Source organism: Melospiza melodia, chromosome 13 (genome assembly GCF_035770615.1).
Source record: "Melospiza melodia melodia isolate bMelMel2 chromosome 13, bMelMel2.pri, whole genome shotgun sequence".
NCBI lineage: Eukaryota > Metazoa > Chordata > Aves > Passeriformes > Passerellidae > Melospiza > Melospiza melodia.
In genome coordinates this window covers 22991393-23011253 of record NC_086206.1, presented here as the reverse complement: position 1 = coordinate 23011253, position 19861 = coordinate 22991393, and the positions used below count along the sequence as shown (strand labels likewise).

At 42.9% G+C, this 19861-nt stretch overlaps 1 long non-coding RNA gene across 1 annotated transcript; it reads right to left on the bottom strand.

Annotated features, from left to right (window-relative positions):
• Positions 1-16046: 16046 nt before the first annotated feature.
• On the bottom strand, positions 16047-19243 carry LOC134424481 (uncharacterized). The gene is made up of 2 exons (XR_010029435.1): positions 16571-19243; positions 16047-16450 (listed from the first exon to the last, which is right to left on the bottom strand). It is a non-coding gene; the product is annotated as an uncharacterized LOC134424481 (long non-coding RNA).
• Between the last annotated feature and the right edge of the window lie 618 nt (positions 19244-19861).

Below are 19861 nucleotides of genomic sequence, written 5' to 3'. Positions count from 1 at the left end.
CCAGCTTTTCAAAGCAGCTTACCTCTGAAGACCAGGAAACATTGATTTCTACAGAAACAATGGGCAACCCCCAGGCTAATGTCAGCACTACTGTTTAATAGGGGACCTGCCAGCGTGCCAGTCCAGCTTCAAGTGTGCTTTACTTCAGTCTAACGTCCCCACAAAATTCTTCTCACATCTTCCAACCCTGAAATCTTATTTTCCCCTAAATCTTCTCTTCATTAGCAATTTCCAAGTAACATGGTATTTTTACAACATTCAAAAATGTCATGCTGGACTGTGCTAGAGAGTAATCTGCAAATATAAGCTTAGCAAAGTTTGAATTGACTTGAACAGAGAAAAAACCTACAAGTGAACACCTACACCTGCCTACAAAGTGCTAACAAGCCCCTGGCAGCTGCCAGCATCAAAGCACAGCGGATGTTTCTAATACAGGGTAAGGATAACAACATCACCTTCTGTTCTCTCCAGCTTCTTTTCCCTGCAGTCATATTTTGCTTCTTATGATTTTTTTAGTCTCTGTATCTTCTTGGACAGCACCGAGCCCGATGACAAGGATACGAGAGTCTTTCCCTGCCGTAGGGAGAGAACCAGGAAAACAGTTAAAAAAAGAACAGGGCAGTTTGAAATTCGTACTTGCAACGAGAAGCAGCGCCTAACCAACAGAACAAAAGTAAACAAAGCACGACACCTCCCTGGGGACAGAAGACTTATAAACTCTCCAGGATTCACAATTCTAGCCACCAACCCCTTCAGGACAGCAGGCAAGTGTCCCCTGGGGTGGTGCTGCACCAAAGAACCATCTGAGAGGTTCCAAAGAGTGAAATGCACAATATTTTGCAAAGACAAAAAATCCTGCAAAATAACAAAAATACAATAGATGTAAACTACAGGGCAAGAGTACAAGTGTTCACTTTAAGAGCTGGAACCATCCAGGTGAGCACCTGATAACTGGATCCTCACCAGAGTTTGAACCCTTCAGGACACAGAAGGGTTTTCCCCAGGAATTTCACAGACTGAGTTTTGATAGAAGCACGCTCGCCGGATTCTCAGAAATGTCGCCCATTCTCCAGGTGTCTGGAGAGAACTGCAAATGGCTCTCACGTAGTTGGAGCTGGTTCTGTAAGGTCTCAGGGTGAATTTCACCAGATGCAACTGAATTGGGCAACTCCCAGTGAGACAGAGGGAACCCAAAGCTTGTTTTACCCAAACCTTGGGTAAGCAGAGCTGCAGCAAATACTGAGGAAACAGACATAACAGGGTAAAAATAATAAAACTATTGCTTTTTCTTTAATCTTGCCTTTTTTTTTTTTTTTATTCAGATGAGCAAAACAATGAAGGAGAAGGTGAAAAACTCACCATTACTGAACATTTCATCATCTCTAAGCTGAGCATCCTTAGCATAGAGGACTCCAGAGTTAAAATTCACTGATCCCTGGGAAATAAAACCAAATATATGACAAACAGTCAAACAGAAGGCGTAAAAATTTGTTTCCTCTACGGACTTTCAAGTACGTATCTTTGTATATATCCTACACATTACAACATACACTTTACACCATCTCCTAATATATAATAATTTACCTTTAAACTTTGATAGTATAGTGTGGAGAAATGGCTCCATGACAGAGGTCACGCAGACATTCGCTCGTTAGCCGACCAGGAGCTGGGAAAGTACCGAACACAGGTATTTTTGAGTTTTGCACCTGCAAGATAGCGTGTGCCTGGGCCTAGCTGGGTAGGATAACAAGTAGACAGAGAGACGTGGGAAATAGGGAATGTAGGCCCAAAGGAATGAGGAAGAGTTGATGGTATAGTTTAACCAATAGATCGCTTGGCTTACAGAATATTCATAAGCTTATTATGTGCTGTATAAGTGTCTGATACTCTCTGCAATAAACATAGCTTGCTGATCTCATATTGAGTGTCCGAGTCTTCCCTCACCCAAGAGTATAGCATAAAATTATTAACTAAAATTGGTGATCTATTATTATTATTAAGTTGTGCTTAAAGTTATTTTTGCTGTCATGTTCAAAACAATTTTTTTTTTTTTACTGTAATGAATGAGCAATTGATCTCAAAGTCATCACAAGCCCATCAAAAAAACAAAGCTCTATTCACCGGGCAGGTCTGTGAGCTAGAGGGTAGTTAGGCTTGTACTTACCTCTTGCTGTTCATGAACCAATAAATCCTGTCAACAAAACCAGGATCTTTAGCCCACTCCTATTAAAGATTCTACAAGGATGATGGTTTGATTTGTGTTTAGAAGTTTAGATTTAAAATGGCCAGTTCAATGGATAAATAAAGACAGTTGAAGTAGTATTACTTTACTATTATTATTATTATTATTATTGGTATTAGTATTATCAGCTACTGGAAGAAACAAACCAGTAGTATCTATACTTAATTACTTCTATTTCCAGAAAACAATAAAGAAAAAGAACCAAACCAGAAAAAGTCACTTCCTACCTTTTGTATCTCAGGATGATGAATTTCTCTTGGGCACTTCTCCAATTTATCAAGACTCATAGCACTGAAAGGCAAACAATACAGTGCTTTATAGAAGGCCAAGTGCACATTTCAAGGCTGAACCACCAACTGATTGCAGTGACAGCAGTTACAACATGAATCAGTCCAAGGGCCTCTCTTAAATGAATGGAATGTTTTGTGGAACTGCCATTTCTTTCCCAAAATACTAACTTCCAACACTTCCTAACTTATTTGCATTTTAAAAACAGAAATTAGTAAGACTCTGTGTGGACATCAGGTTTATTTCCTTTCTAATGCACAGAGCTCTGTTCCATACATCCTTCACTTTGGCGTCTACACAGAATCATGGTGAGCTTTTTAGGAGTGCTCAATAATCAATTCTATTTCTTTTCCTAGTTCTCTCTCTCTTCATAATTAAAGGCAAGTCAAATGAAAAATGACAAGTTCAGCATCAGAGTCACACTTTTCCCCTTTGTCTGCTCAAGAACAGGCTTTAAATCCACTTATTGCTGCCTTCAACGATTCAGACTTGCAAAACCATTCTTACATGTTTTACAGGTTTATCATAAAACCCACAGAACACAAGCTCTGAATTACAGGAAAAGGTACACAGGCAAATATCTAAACTGATTACTTATTTGAAAACACATACCTTAATTCAGATTGCACCCAGAATGTTTCTGTGGGACACTAAGGGAGACATATTTTGTGAGTACCCTGTAAACGAGAAAAGCTAGCATAGATTACAGGACATACTCACTTTTTCTGCATATTCAGATAGAATTATTAATAAAAACAATTAAGTTTAAAAAGAAGGAAGATAACCAAGGTAATTTTACTCAGCTATATTTACTCCCGATTTAGAGAAAAAAAAAAAGGCCCGGGTGCTGCAAAGAAAAAAAAAGTGAACCACAAACGCTTACAGTAGAATTTTAAAACAATCGCTTGGATAAAAGAATCTTATGGAACGTGAAGTAGAAAAAAAGTGAAACCACTATCAGACCTGCCTATTTTCTCACCAGTGTACAAGAAAATCCTAAAAGCAGTATGAAGTCACTGCCTAAAACCGGTCATGGGATGTAACCAAGAACAATTTAGGCATTTGCTAATCTAGACAGAAACCTTTTCTGGATGCTAGTGTCAAATCACAAGTTTTGTCTTTCAGAAGCTCGACAATGCTGGAAAGCATTTTCTCCGGGGCTCGGGAGGGCAGGGGCGGAAGGGGGGGTGACTTTGCAGCTCGCACCTGTGCCATCCGAAGCACACAGCCCGCCCGCTCCCTGCGCTGGGCATTCTCCCGGCCATCTCTGGGTGTCCCGCTCAGCGCCGCTCCATCCGCTGTCACGGCACAAAGAGCCACGAGCACTAACGCAGGCAGCAGCCCCGTCATGCCGGCGATACCGCAGCGCTCCCTGCTCGCAGCGCCCAACACGCGGCGGAGCCGCCTCCGCCCGCAGCACCGGCAGCAGCCCGAGGGAGACGGCTGCAGCTCGGGGGCTCCTCCGGCGCCTCCGCCAGCCCGAGGGCGGCCGCCCCACCGGGACCGCGGCAGCGCCCGGCGCCGCTCGCCCGGGGCGGCTCCCGCAGCTCCCGGCCCGCGGCAGCAAAGCACCGCCTCGCCCTCCGCCATCGGCGGGCGGCAGCGCCCCCGCCCCCGGCACCGCTGAGGGAGGCCGAGGAACCGGGCGGACGCTCCTTCCGCGCTGCTCAGCTCCGTGCGGGCGGCCAGACGGAGGCTGCGCTCCTCCAGCGTCGCTGTCCCGCGCGGGAGAGGCGCCGGCAGCTGCGCGCGCACAGCCCCGCGCGGCCGCCTGGCACGCCAGCCACTCATGTGCCGCGTCGGCCGTTGCGTCACACGCCGCGTCGGTAGCACGGCCTGCCGGGAGTTGTAGTCTCGGGCTGACAGCCACCGCTCCGTCCCCCGGGAGCCACCGGGACCTGCACTCCCTCCTGGGCATCAAACGGGTCCTTCGCCCCAGGGCGGGGAAGGACCTGAGGCAGCACCGCTCCTCCCGAATGCCCTCTCTTTTTCCTTCCAACTCTTTTTACTTTTTTCACTCTGTTTTTCACCACTTCCCTTCCCTTTTCCTTTTCCCTTTCCCTTCCCTTTCCTTTCCCCTTTCTTGTATTTCTAATCTTGGTTTACCTTTCCACCTTTAGAATAAAAAAGCAGCAGTAGAAACTTTCAGGCTACCCGAGAGTAAAAAAAAAACTCTGCAAAACGAAAATGATTTAAAGAAAACTATTTATTCCCTGGGAGCCTGAAATTTTCTACTGCTGCACGTGACACAGAGCTTTTATTCCTTCTTATAGATAGTTGATATTTTATATAAATTTATAGTTTATATTGATGCATTATATTAATAACTATATATAATATGCACCTTATTCAAAAAATATACGGGAATTATTTTTTAAATTATTTACCATATCTACTGCTACAACTTATTTTTCCTTATATTTCTAATTTTTATATAAATCTTTAATGTGTTTATGATATATTTCTATACTTATATTTCTACCTTTATATTATTTGTATTTGTAATTTTTACACTAAAACACCTGCTTTGGCAAAGAAAAAACAAAACCATCCATTATTTTAAACTACCTAAATTTTTTTTATATTTATATTTATCATAATATACAACAAATGATAGATATAGATAGATAGATAGATACATATATCACATACATATTTATATCTATTTTATATCCATTTCCTATAATATATTTAATAAAATATATGCAGTATTACGTGTATTATATACTTTACAATTCATGTTATTTTACATTTACAATTTATTATTAATTTTTGATATATCTGCATATAGTTGCAATACATTTATATATTTGTATTTTTGTTTGGGTTGTATTTACATTTATATTCTCTATTCATATATCTATAAACATACACAATACTCTATTAAAATTAGAGTAACTTATTGTAACATATAATGACTTATGTTACATGTTAAATTTTAAAAATTGACCGAATATATAAAAATAAAATTGGCCCATTCCCATTGCTACACATCTATTTCTTTTGTTTCAATATAGTTAGAGTCATAATTGCATATTTAAAATCCAATTCCTAAATGAAATGACAGAACAAACAGCATCAAATTCCCACCAATATCTTCCAAAAACATCAAGATACCTCCAACACCCAAACAAGTGTCAGCGAAAAAACAAAGAACACTCTTTTCAATAACAATTCTCATCACGACAGAAAAATGGAACCAAAATAAAAGAAAATCCTATAGAAACACACACAGAAAATTACAAAAAGTACTAAAAAAAAGTCAAACCAATCTACTAAACTCAAGACAGTGCCACTCACCCTGAACGACGTTACTAAAAAAAAATAAAAAACAACAAAATTCTACCTCTACACTAACTCAAAGAATAAACAATCCTCTGTAAAAATAACTTTAAAACCTGAACTAATTAACAAAATGGAAAAACATCTCAACCACTAAAAACTAAGAAATTAACTACCCAAATAAATAAATACTTTAAAAACCCACCATATAAATACCCATGTTTCCAAAAAAAACCCTGATAAACAATACGCAAATACATTAAAAGACAACAACAACAACAACAAAGGAAAATAAAGAAACCAACAACAAGAATAATACCAAAAAACAGATAAATCTGCAACAAAAAAATTATTCCCCACTGAATAAACCCATAGTGCCTCAAGCTATCAAAATAAAAATACCACCTAGAAACAAACACAAAGACTAAAGACAAACGTAACCATAAACAATGTCCCCCAAATTACCCGTAACCATAAAACATACACTACAATCAAACAAACCAAACAAATAAAAGCCCTGGAAGACGATAAACACACATGCAATTATCGAGATTAAAAACCCGCTGCTATGAACGACACGACGCTACCCCAAGCCCCCCAAAACAAACACTACACACTCACGCTAATAAAAGCCACCGCAACAGAATTAAAATGCGAACCGCTGCTTCGCGCTACGACCCGTAAAAACCATTGCGCGCCCTTCTAAACATAATACCCCGGCAAAAAAATATATATCCTGTTATGAACAAAAACTCGGTTAATATTTTTTATGAGAAAAAGTTTCAAAAAGGCAGCCAGACCACTGGCCCTGCCCAAGTTCTGTGTGTTTTGTTATTGTAATCACGGGTCGTTGTCGTTAATGGTTGTTTTTGTATTAGTAAAAGCCCTGGCCGGGGCGAGGTAATGGCCCTTCTCCTGGGTGGGGACCTTGCCCGAAGCTAAGTTGTACCTTTCCCAGAATAGTGAAGACACCTGAGAAGGTGGGGGGGGGGTTATGCAAAGTGACTCGCAAGACCAGAATGCTTTGTGAGACCCCCATCTCCAAACTCATGGAGAAACCCCAAAAACAACGAGCCACCTAAGAGTTGAGAGACTAGAGTGATGTCTGGACGTGAGGAACCGAGTGCTGAGCCTGCAGAGACGCAGAACACCTTCGGACCCTCTCGCCCTGACCATGGGAGTTGACCCCGGAGCTGAGACCAGGCCGACTGAGTGAGAGAAACCAACATCTGACACCATCTTATGGGATCAGGAGACCCAAAAAGGCTCCCAAGAGGATCTGATCCCCGGCTCTGCCCCTGGTGGACAGAGCTGCGCATATCCTCCTCCTCTGAGTCGCCCTGGGAGACGACGGACGCTGCAGACCCGTCGAGCCGCCCAATCCTGAGCTGATCACTTTTTAATAAAGGCATTACACAGGAGAAGAAGTCTCCTGGCCCTGTTTATTTCATATCCGACTACAAAAGCCAATCCGAAACGAACCTTTATCATCTCTACCGGCACCGAGAACCGTGCCGCTCAGGAAGAACACCATATCCCTTAGCGGACACCCGCTGCAAACCGAACCCAGCGATGCCATCAACGCCTCCAAAGCGCCTCCGAGCCACGGCACCGCCGAACTTGGAGCGGCCGAACCCCGCGCTCGCTGCCGGCCCCGGACGGAGCGCGGCTCCCGGCAGGAAAGCGGCTCCTGCGGCGGCTGCTCCGGCGCGCGGGGCCGGCGCCGCCCCGGGGAGCCCCGCCCACTGCCCCTGCCCGGCGGGGCCGGCACCGGGCCCGGGGCTACCGGCGGCGCCCGAGCCCCGCGCCCGGAGCGGACGGAGCGGCCGGCACCGCCCGGGCCGGCGCAGCAGCGCCCGCGCCGCCTCTGCCGCCCTTGGCCGGCCCGGCCCGGCTCCGCTCGGCTCCGCACGGCTCGCACCGGCGCGGCTCCGCCACTGCCGCCCTCGGCCGGCCCGGCCGCGCCGAATCCCCCGTGCGCCCCGGCAGCTGCCCGGGCCGTGCCAGCAGCGCTCCCGAGCGGGAACGTTCCGGGCCGGGCCGCGGGCACGGGCAGCGCCCTCCAATGCAGCGGCACAGCCCCATTGCAGCCCTGCAAACGCTGCCGGAGCTGCGGCTTCCCGCAACCAACCCCGAAACCGCAGACGGGGCGCACCTCACTTCAACAAGGGCAAAGAAATGTGTTCTCCCCTAAAATTTCACCCCCTAGGAGAGCAGAAAAGTAGGGGCGCTCCCCAAATGAAAGCCTTCGACTGATGGGAAAGGGCGATTTCGACCTCCATTCAAACCCTTGAAAAGGAGGGACACCAGGGCTGCCCCCGCCATTTAAACCCGAGGGTGGTGCAAATGGGGTGGCTGCCTTCAAATCAAACCCATAATACCACAAGAATACTTTTCCCATTCCCCTTAGAATAGAACCCCCGGGATACCCCTAACAGCCTGGAAAAGGCAGCTTTTCCTGCAATCAACACCTTTAAAACCACAAGTCAAGAGGGATCCCCTCAGGTCAAACGCAGACAATAAAAGAAGAGGAGCTGCTTCCTTCTCCTTAATCCCTTTTGTCTTCATAAGCTCCATTTGTGTTCCTGGGGAACCGGGGAGGGACTGGCAAGATGAAATTGCAAAGGGGAAGGAGAAAAGTCCCCGCTCCGAACCCACACGGGCTCACCTGTTCGGCTGCTGCTCCCCGGCACAAAGATTCGTCCCTCGGCGCCTCCTTTAAGCGATGCTCCACGTACCCAAGCGCGGATCCAGGTGGTGCCCCCGACCCTGTGGGAAGCTCTCGCAGTCCTTCCATGAGACAGCGCCGGGAGTGCCCCATAAACCCCTCCACTCAGCAGCTCCATGCAAAAGGGAGCTGAGGCAAAGCCTCCCCCTAAAACAGCCTCGCCCCGGCAGGAGCCGGCCCCTCATCATCCTCACACTCACACCTGGGCTGCTCCGAGCCCCCATCATCCTCACACTCACACCTGGGCTGCTCCGAGCCCCCATCATCCTCACACTCACACCTGGGCTGCTCCGAGCCCCCATCATCATTACAGCTGACACCTGGGCTGCTCCGAGCCCCAATCATATATTTTTCATATTTATATTCGCATTTATATTTAGAATTTATATTACTCTATAATAAAAATTATATTATATATTGCATCTCTTCATGTTACTTGCATAGATTTCTATTTCTATTCATAGTTTGGTATTATATCTTTATATCTCTATATATTTATTATATATTTCTGTATGTCGATTTACATTTCTATAGTACTTATATTATTTAAAATAAAACCCCTGCCTCTAACGAAATAAAAAGCAAAGACACCCCTTTCTTTAAAACACATTTAAAATTTTAAAAATAATTTTGTTTGTCATAATTTTGTTCACATCTATATTTGTAATTTTCATTTGTTATATTTATAGATATTATATATATTGGAGAGAATACCTTTTTATATAATAATAGATATATTCTTTTGACACAATAGATTTCTTTTACTTATATTTATATGTATTAAATATTTATTGATATCGACATATATATGATATATTTGCATTTCTAGTTTTATATTTTTTATGAAATCTCCAGCCTATACCCCAATAAAAGCCAACCAATCCCCAATCTATTTAAACTATATTTAAACATGAATCCTGTCACGGCTGCATTGCACAGCAGTGCCCCAAGCTAATCTGACACTTGTTCATCTCCTGGACCTGAATCTGAACCCGCTCACCTTGATCGCACCTGGCAGAACCATTTTCGTACCTTTTTCTGGCATGTCTTGGTTTTGTTTTCTTTTGTCTTGAGTTTTTGTGGCCTTTATTGCCTCTCTTTTTTTCTGGCACTTCTTGGGGTTTTTTCTTCGTTTCTTCTTGCCCATCTTGGTGTTTTTTCTGGTTTTTCCTTGCCCCCCTTGGGGGTTTTTTTCAGGTTTTTTTTTTTTTTCCTGGGTTTTCCTTTTCTGGATTTTTTCTTCGCCATCTTAGTTTTTTGTTGCGATTTTTTTTCTTGCCCATCTTGGGGTTTTCCTCTGGTCTGTTTTCAGGGATTTTTCTTGCCCATCTTCCTTTTTTTTTTTTTTTTGTTGGTTTTTCTTTTCTTTTCTTCTTCTATTTTTTTTCCCCCTAGGTTTCTCCTTGCCCTCCTGGTTTTTGGGTTTTTTTATCTTTTTATCTTCTTATCTTCCTTCCTTCCTTCCTTCCTTCCTTCCTTCCTTCCTTCCTTCCTTCCTTCCTTCCTTCCTTCCTTCCTTCCTTCCTTCCTTCCTCTCCTTCCTCTCCTTCCTCTCCTTCCTTCCTCTCCTTCCTCTCCTTCCTTCCTCTCCTTCCTTCTTTTTTCCTTTCATTTCCTTTCCTTATTTTCTTTTTTTCTTTTTCTTTCTTTCTTTCCCTGCATTTCTAATCTTGGTTTTCCTTTCTAGCTTTAGAATAAAAAAGCAGCAGTAGTAACTTTCAGGCTACCTGGGAGTAAAAAAACCTCCAAAACGAAAATGATTTAAAGAAAACGATTTATTCCCTGGGAGCCTGAAATTTTCTACTGCTGCACATGACATAGAGCTTTTATTCCTTTTTATAGATAGTTGATATTTTATACTTTATACAGCGCCCCCTGCCGTGTGCACCGGCGCTCTGCAGGCACAGCGATCCCTGCCGTCTGCACAGGCGCACTGCATGCAGAGCGCTGCGGCGTCGTTCGGTTCTGTTTAATGAAACTCGGCTGAATTCGGCGTGGTTCGGCTCTTGGTCTAAACTCGTTTCAGTTCGGCTCTTCGGCTAAACTCGGTCGTATTCGGCACATTGTCTAAATGCGGCTCAAGTCGGCTACACTCGGCTATCGGTTCCAGTCGGCTATCATCGGCTCTTGGTGTAAACTCGGCTGTTTTCGGCCGCACTGGGCTCTTCGGCTCAACTCGGCTGTTTTCGGCCACACTCGGCTCTTCGGTGAAACACGGCTGTTTTCGGCCGCACTCGGCTCTTCGGGGAAACTCGGCTTTTTCCGGCCACACTCGGCTCTTCGGGGAAACTCGGCTCTTTCCGGCCACACTCGGCTCTTCGGGGAAACTCGGCTCTTTCCGGCCACACTCGGCTCTTCGGGGAAACTCGGCTCTTTCCGGCCACACTCGACTCTTCGGCTCTTCGGAACTATTCGGCCCGGCTCGGCTCCCTCAGGGCGGGAAAGCGGACGTGAGAGGACCCCGGCACAGCGAGGCGTTTACCCAGATGCCTCTCACAAACCCGCCAAAATACGCCCGCCCGCGGAGCCCCTGAGCCCACAGCATGTCTCGGGTACACATGAAACGCCACAGAAAAATCCGTCGGGGCCGCCATGACGTCGGTATTCCGTGCAGGCAGTGCAGTTAAACACCCACACGGTCCTCCACTTCCCCGCCCTTTTCGCCGCCATGCTGAGAAGGTCAAACAAAACTCCGCGACATCGCCCACGCGCCACTCCCAAGCTGGCCGCCTCTAGCTGCACGGCTGCAGTACCGCGCTCTGCCCACAAGGCGGCAGCACTGCCGCCCGCCCCAGCCGGGGGCGCAGCGCGCCTCGGGGCTGCGGCAGCGAAGGCGGCAAAAAAGAACAGGGGCGACCCCCGCCGAAAACTGCTCTGAAATAAATGCCCCAAAACAACCGGGAAGAGGGAAAAAAACCGTCTGCCTCTAATCTAATAGGATAAAAGACAAAACAAAACAAAACACAACACAAAAAAAATTATTAAAAAAAATATTTAAATATTTTTTAAAATATTTTTTCATATTAATATTCACATTTCTATTTACAACGTATATTGATGTACACTGTCCATTTATACATTTCTTTTTATAAATACATTTCTATTCCATATTGCATATATCCCTAAAACTTAAATTTATTTGTATATTTTTATAAATATTTTCACATAGTAAGTATACATTTCTGTTACGATTTTTACTTCGGTAACACTTGGATTATTTAAAATAAAACCTTTGCCTCCATCCACATTAAAGCCAAAAAGAACCCCTTTCTTCCAAACTGTACTTAAATATTTTATAAAATTCTATTTTTCAGGTTCATATTCACATTTACATTTAAAATGTATACTTATGTATACTGTTATTTGTATTCTTCATTACATCACTTCCTATTATTTGTATTTATTTATATTTTGTGTTTATATATATATTTATATCTTGATTGTATATCTCAATATTTAGAAATATATAACAATATCTACATTCATACTATTTAAAATAAAAACCCTGCCTCTAACACAACAATAAAAAAAAACCGAACCCTTTCTTTTAAAAAATATTTAAATAGATTTTATCCTAATGTTCAATTGTTATATTCATATTTGTATTTATAATGTATATTAATGTATATTGCTTACTTATATATTTATCTTTACCAATGTCAATTTATAAATAAATTTATATTCTATATTACATCCGATGCGAGTAGGTATTTATATTTTTTATATTTTTTTATTCATATTTTTATATGGATTAAATATTTCTGCGTCAAGATTTTTACTTCTGGAACACGTATAATATTCAAATTAAAAACCCTGCCTCTACTTAAATAAAAGCCAAAACATTCCATTTCTTTTAAACGATATTTACATATTTTTATATTTATATTCCCATTTATAATTTATATTGCCATTTAATGTTATTTATATTCCATGCCACAACTCCTCATATTACTTACATATATTTATATTTAAATTTATATTCATAGTTTAGCAATTTCTCTTTATATATTTATTATATATTTCTATCTTAAGATCCACATTTCTATATTGCTTATATTATTTAAAATAAAACTCCTGCCTCTAACCAAATAAAAACCAAGGACACCCCTTTATTTGAACCAGATTTAAAATTTACGAAGTAAATTTATTTTTCAAAATTATAATGATATTTATATGGATATTTTTATTTATTTTATGCATAGATTTTATCTATATTAGAGGGAATACCTTCTAATATAATCATAGAAATATATTTTCTGTATTATACATATTTTCTTACTTATATTTGTTTAAATTAAATATGTATAGATATTTGTATTTCTATATATATTTGTATATCTGAATTTATATTTTATTGCTATCATTTAAAAACCCCAGCCTATACCCTAATAAAACTGCCCAATTTACTTTAACTCTATTTAAATATTTTTATATTTACAATCTATATTTATATATCTTTGTGTATATATATATAAAATAGACTATCATTTATCTATATGATAACATGTTACAATTATATACCATATATTATAGTTTTATGTATGTATCTGTTATCTATATTTATGTTTACCACTCTAATTTTATATTTATTTTTAAATGTATATTTATTTCTATTTTCATCTCTACATTAAACCATGTCAGTTCATTAACCCGACGCACCAGAGCCACAACAATACTGTACCTTTGTCAGCACCGGCACGCAGCACACGCCCATCCCATCGCAGCACAGCAAAACAAAACCTATTTCTGTTACTAACGGAACAAATATCCCACAACGTCACTGAACCCTAATAAAAACTCAAATAAACCTAACTGTAAATAAATTTTAAATCCCACTATAAAGTAGCCCAAAACCTCCGCACATGCTCATCATAAACTTCCTCCTAAACCAGTATCTCAAAAACCCCAAAAAACTCAAACACACCTTGAAAATGACACAACTGCTAATAAAAACAAACACCCATTAAAAATTAAATCAAACCAACGCACTAGACTCAAAACTGCACAACTGACCCTAAACATTACTAAAAAAAGTCCCCAAAGCTCTACCTTTATGTTAATGCACAAATAATAACATGTAATCTATAAAAGTTATTTCAAAAAATTAAAAAAAATAATTAAAACCATGAAAATAAAAAACCTAAACTATTAAAATATTAAAAAATATCACTACCTAAATTAAAAAACATATTGCCTATAAAAACCCACCATATAAATGCCCCTGTCCCAAAAAATAAAAATAAAAAAAGCTATTGAACCACAAAGAAATCAGAACTTAGGAACACCAAAACCATAATGTTCAAGAACTCACACCACATCCCTTATCATACACCAACTACAAACAAGATAAAGCAATACAATGAATTCTTAAAAACCACCTTAAAACCACTACATTGAAAAACATTTCAAAAATTAAAAACTGCATCTAACAAAAGCCATCTAATAAATTCACACCCAAAACTCCAGCAGCCCAGCTGGCCCTACCAAAGCTCTAGGTTCATACATACAGTAAACAAAACCAAAATCCCAGTAATACCCATCAGAAATCTATGAAAGAACCCTACTGAAATTAATCCTGCCTCAAATACAAACCAACCCATCCAGAAAGTCAGCTTCACTCAAAAAACAATTTACACAGAGTTAATAATACCAAGAAATGAAACAACACACCATATACCACCAATGAATATCATAGTGAAGGAAAAAAAAAACACTACATTTTTTCCTTTTTGTTTTTTAAACTAACTTCTTTTATTAGCTAGAACAAAAGATTTTGCCAGGACTGTAACAACAACAACAACCTCTTTTTCTTCTTCTCCTTCTGAGATGTCCCTTCTCACTCCCAAATTCCTCTCAACTCCTGAGTTTACATCCAAGCAAAAAGCAAAATTCGTGCACTCGTCCCTCCGATGCTCCTGTCAGATTCTCTGTTTCCCTCCACATCTTCTTACACTTTCAGTCTTCACGCTGTCCCGCCGTGATGAGTCTGACAGAAGAATTGGCACATGTTAACAGAGCATTTCCCTCCCTCCGCTTTCCTCAGCGCATTTCAATCCATCCCAGGCCTGCAGTGATGCACGCTCACCCCAAAGCTCACAGCAAGCGTGCAGCAGCTCAGGCTCACTCGGCTCCAGGGCCCAGAGCCTGCAGGCCCTGCAGCTGCCACACGGATGGACCTGGTTCCCTCCCCGGGTGCCCAGAGGGAAACCTGAGGGCAGGCGTCCACCCCGAGGGTGCACCCGCAGCCCCGGGCAGGCATGGAGTCGCCGGCTGCTCTCTGGGGACGACACCCTCCCTGCAGGCCACACTGCCTCGTCCTCTCCCTCCCTGGGGGACAGGCACCTCCAGGGTCTGTGACCAGCCCCCTTCCGTCAGCATCCAGGGGCTCTGTCAGAGCCAGAGGGCTCAATTCGTGGTGAGTACCGATGGCACACAAACGGCAGCCCGAGGAAATCGTGTTCTGGCCTCTAAGTGCTTGGGACAGGGTCTGATTTTTTGTTTTGTACTTGTATAAGATTAGTACAACAGGGCTCTGATGGATGACATGGCAACAGAGAATTAAAAACTCCTCGACAGGATTACATCAACTTCAAGGAAAAGACAAAAGCTTAGGACCCTTCTGAAATCTACTTTTAATCCAAAGCACGGGGATTGTCAGCATGCTGCACCTTCCAGCTTTTCAAAGCAGCTTACCTCTGAAGACCAGGAAACATTGATTTCTACAGAAACAATGGGCAACCCCCAGGCTAATGTCAGCACTACTGTTTAATAGGGGACCTGCCAGCGTGCCAGTCCAGCTTCAAGTGTGCTTTACTTCAGTCTAACGTCCCCACAAAATTCTTCTCACATCTTCCAACCCTGAAATCTTATTTTCCCCTAAATCTTCTCTTCATTAGCAATTTCCAAGTAACATGGTATTTTTACAACATTCAAAAATGTCATGCTGGACTGTGCTAGAGAGTAATCTGCAAATATAAGCTTAGCAAAGTTTGAATTGACTTGAACAGAGAAAAAACCTACAAGTGAACACCTACACCTGCCTACAAAGTGCTAACAAGCCCCTGGCAGCTGCCAGCATCAAAGCACAGCGGATGTTTCTAATACAGGGTAAGGATAACAACATCACCTTCTGTTCTCTCCAGCTTCTTTTCCCTGCAGTCATATTTTGCTTCTTATGATTTTTTTAGTCTCTGTATCTTCTTGGACAGCACCGAGCCCGATGACAAGGATACGAGAGTCTTTCCCTGCCGTAGGGAGAGAACCAGGAAAACAGTTAAAAAAAGAACAGGGCAGTTTGAAATTCGTACTTGCAACGAGAAGCAGCGCCTAACCAACAGAACAAAAGTAAACAAAGCACGACACCTCCCTGGGGACAGAAGACTTATAAACTCTCCAGGATTCACAATTCTAGCCACCAACCCCTTCAGGACAGCAGGCAAGTGTCCCCTGGGGTGGTGCTGCACCAAAGAACCATCTGAGAGGTTCCAAAGAGTGAAATGCACAATATTTTGCAAAGACAAAAAATCCTGCAAAATAACAAAAATACAATAGATGTAAACTACAGGGCAAGAGTACAAGTGTTCACTTTAAGAGCTGGAACCATCCAGGTGAGCACCTGATAACTGGATCCTCACCAGAGTTTGAACCCTTCAGGACACAGAAGGGTTTTCCCCAGGAATTTCACAGACTGAGTTTTGATAGAAGCACGCTCGCCGGATTCTCAGAAATGTCGCCCATTCTCCAGGTGTCTGGAGAGAACTGCAAATGGCTCTCACGTAGTTGGAGCTGGTTCTGTAAGGTCTCAGGGTGAATTTCACCAGATGCAACTGAATTGGGCAACTCCCAGTGAGACAGAGGGAACCCAAAGCTTGTTTTACCCAAACCTTGGGTAAGCAGAGCTGCAGCAAATACTGAGGAAACAGACATAACAGGGTAAAAATAATAAAACTATTGCTTTTTCTTTAATCTTGCCTTTTTTTTTTTTTTTATTCAGATGAGCAAAACAATGAAGGAGAAGGTGAAAAACTCACCATTACTGAACATTTCATCATCTCTAAGCTGAGCATCCTTAGCATAGAGGACTCCAGAGTTAAAATTCACTGATCCCTGGGAAATAAAACCAAATATATGACAAACAGTCAAACAGAAGGCGTAAAAATTTGTTTCCTCTACGGACTTTCAAGTACGTATCTTTGTATATATCCTACACATTACAACATACACTTTACACCATCTCCTAATATATAATAATTTACCTTTAAACTTTGATAGTATAGTGTGGAGAAATGGCTCCATGACAGAGGTCACGCAGACATTCGCTCGTTAGCCGACCAGGAGCTGGGAAAGTACCGAACACAGGTATTTTTGAGTTTTGCACCTGCAAGATAGCGTGTGCCTGGGCCTAGCTGGGTAGGATAACAAGTAGACAGAGAGACGTGGGAAATAGGGAATGTAGGCCCAAAGGAATGAGGAAGAGTTGATGGTATAGTTTAACCAATAGATCGCTTGGCTTACAGAATATTCATAAGCTTATTATGTGCTGTATAAGTGTCTGATACTCTCTGCAATAAACATAGCTTGCTGATCTCATATTGAGTGTCCGAGTCTTCCCTCACCCAAGAGTATAGCATAAAATTATTAACTAAAATTGGTGATCTATTATTATTATTAAGTTGTGCTTAAAGTTATTTTTGCTGTCATGTTCAAAACAATTTTTTTTTTTTTACTGTAATGAATGAGCAATTGATCTCAAAGTCATCACAAGCCCATCAAAAAAACAAAGCTCTATTCACCGGGCAGGTCTGTGAGCTAGAGGGTAGTTAGGCTTGTACTTACCTCTTGCTGTTCATGAACCAATAAATCCTGTCAACAAAACCAGGATCTTTAGCCCACTCCTATTAAAGATTCTACAAGGATGATGGTTTGATTTGTGTTTAGAAGTTTAGATTTAAAATGGCCAGTTCAATGGATAAATAAAGACAGTTGAAGTAGTATTACTTTACTATTATTATTATTATTATTATTGGTATTAGTATTATCAGCTACTGGAAGAAACAAACCAGTAGTATCTATACTTAATTACTTCTATTTCCAGAAAACAATAAAGAAAAAGAACCAAACCAGAAAAAGTCACTTCCTACCTTTTGTATCTCAGGATGATGAATTTCTCTTGGGCACTTCTCCAATTTATCAAGACTCATAGCACTGAAAGGCAAACAAAACAGTGCTTTATAGAAGGCCAAGTGCACATTTCAAGGCTGAACCACCAACTGATTGCAGTGACAGCAGTTACAACATGAATCAGTCCAAGGGCCTCTCTTAAATGGAATGGAATGTTTTGTGGAACTGCCATTTCTTTCCCAAAATACTAACTTCCAACACTTCCTAAACTTATTTTGCATTTTAAAAACAGAAATTAGTAAGACTCTGTGTGGACATCAGGTTTATTTCCTTCTAATGCACAGAGCTCTGTTCCATCATCCTTCACTTTGGCTCTACACAGAATCATGGTGAGCTTTTTAGGAGTGCTCAATAATCAATTCTATTTCTTTTCCTAGTTCTCTCTCTTCTTCAATAATTAAAGGCAAGTCAAATGAAAAATGACAAGTTCAGCATCAGAGTCACACTTTTCCCCTTTGTCTGCTCAAGAACAGGCTTTAAATCCACTTATTGCTGCCTTCAACGATTCAGACTTGCAAAACCATTCTTACATGTTTTACAGGTTTATCATAAAACCCACAGAACACAAGCTCTGAATTACAGGAAAAGGTACACAGGCAAATATCTAAACTGATTACTTATTTGAAAACACATACCTTAATTCAGATTGCACCCAGAATGTTTCTGTGGGACACTAAGGGAGACATATTTTGTGAGTACCCTGTAAACGAGAAAAGCTAGCATAGATTACAGGACATACTCACTTTTTCTGCATATTCAGATAGAATTATTAATAAAAACAATTAAGTTTAAAAAGAAGGAAGATAACCAAGGTAATTTTACTCAGCTATATTTACTCCCGATTTAGAGAAAAAAAAAAAGGCCCGGGTGCTGCAAAGAAAAAAAAAGTGAACCACAAACGCTTACAGTAGAATTTTAAAACAATCGCTTGGATAAAAGAATCTTATGGAACGTGAAGTAGAAAAAAAGTGAAACCACTATCAGACCTGCCTATTTTCTCACCAGTGTACAAGAAAATCCTAAAAGCAGTATGAAGTCACTGCCTAAAACCGGTCATGGGATGTAACCAAGAACAATTTAGGCATTTGCTAATCTAGACAGAAACCTTTTCTGGATGCTAGTGTCAAATCACAAGTTTTGTCTTTCAGAAGCTCGACAATGCTGGAAAGCATTTTCTCCGGGGCTCGGGAGGGCAGGGGCGGAAGGGGGGGTGACTTTGCAGCTCGCACCTGTGCCATCCGAAGCACACAGCCCGCCCGCTCCCTGCGCTGGGCATTCTCCCGGCCATCTCTGGGTGTCCCGCTCAGCGCCGCTCCATCCGCTGTCACGGCACAAAGAGCCACGAGCACTAACGCAGGCAGCAGCCCCGTCATGCCGGCGATACCGCAGCGCTCCCTGCTCGCAGCGCCCAACACGCGGCGGAGCCGCCTCCGCCCGCAGCACCGGCAGCAGCCCGAGGGAGACGGCTGCAGCTCGGGGGCTCCTCCGGCGCCTCCGCCAGCCCGAGGGCGGCCGCCCCACCGGGACCGCGGCAGCGCCCGGCGCCGCTCGCCCGGGGCGGCTCCCGCAGCTCCCGGCCCGCGGCAGCAAAGCACCGCCTCGCCCTCCGCCATCGGCGGGCGGCAGCGCCCCCGCCCCCGGCACCGCTGAGGGAGGCCGAGGAACCGGGCGGACGCTCCTTCCGCGCTGCTCAGCTCCGTGCGGGCGGCCAGACGGAGGCTGCGCTCCTCCAGCGTCGCTGTCCCGCGCGGGAGAGGCGCCGGCAGCTGCGCGCGCACAGCCCCGCGCGGCCGCCTGGCACGCCAGCCACTCATGTGCCGCGTCGGCCGTTGCGTCACACGCCGCGTCGGTAGCACGGCCTGCCGGGAGTTGTAGTCTCGGGCTGACAGCCACCGCTCCGTCCCCCGGGAGCCACCGGGACCTGCACTCCCTCCTGGGCATCAAACGGGTCCTTCGCCCCAGGGCGGGGAAGGACCTGAGGCAGCACCGCTCCTCCCGAATGCCCTCTCTTTTTCCTTCCAACTCTTTTTACTTTTTTCACTCTGTTTTTCACCACTTCCCTTCCCTTTTCCTTTTCCCTTTCCCTTCCCTTTCCTTTCCCCTTTCTTGTATTTCTAATCTTGGTTTACCTTTCCACCTTT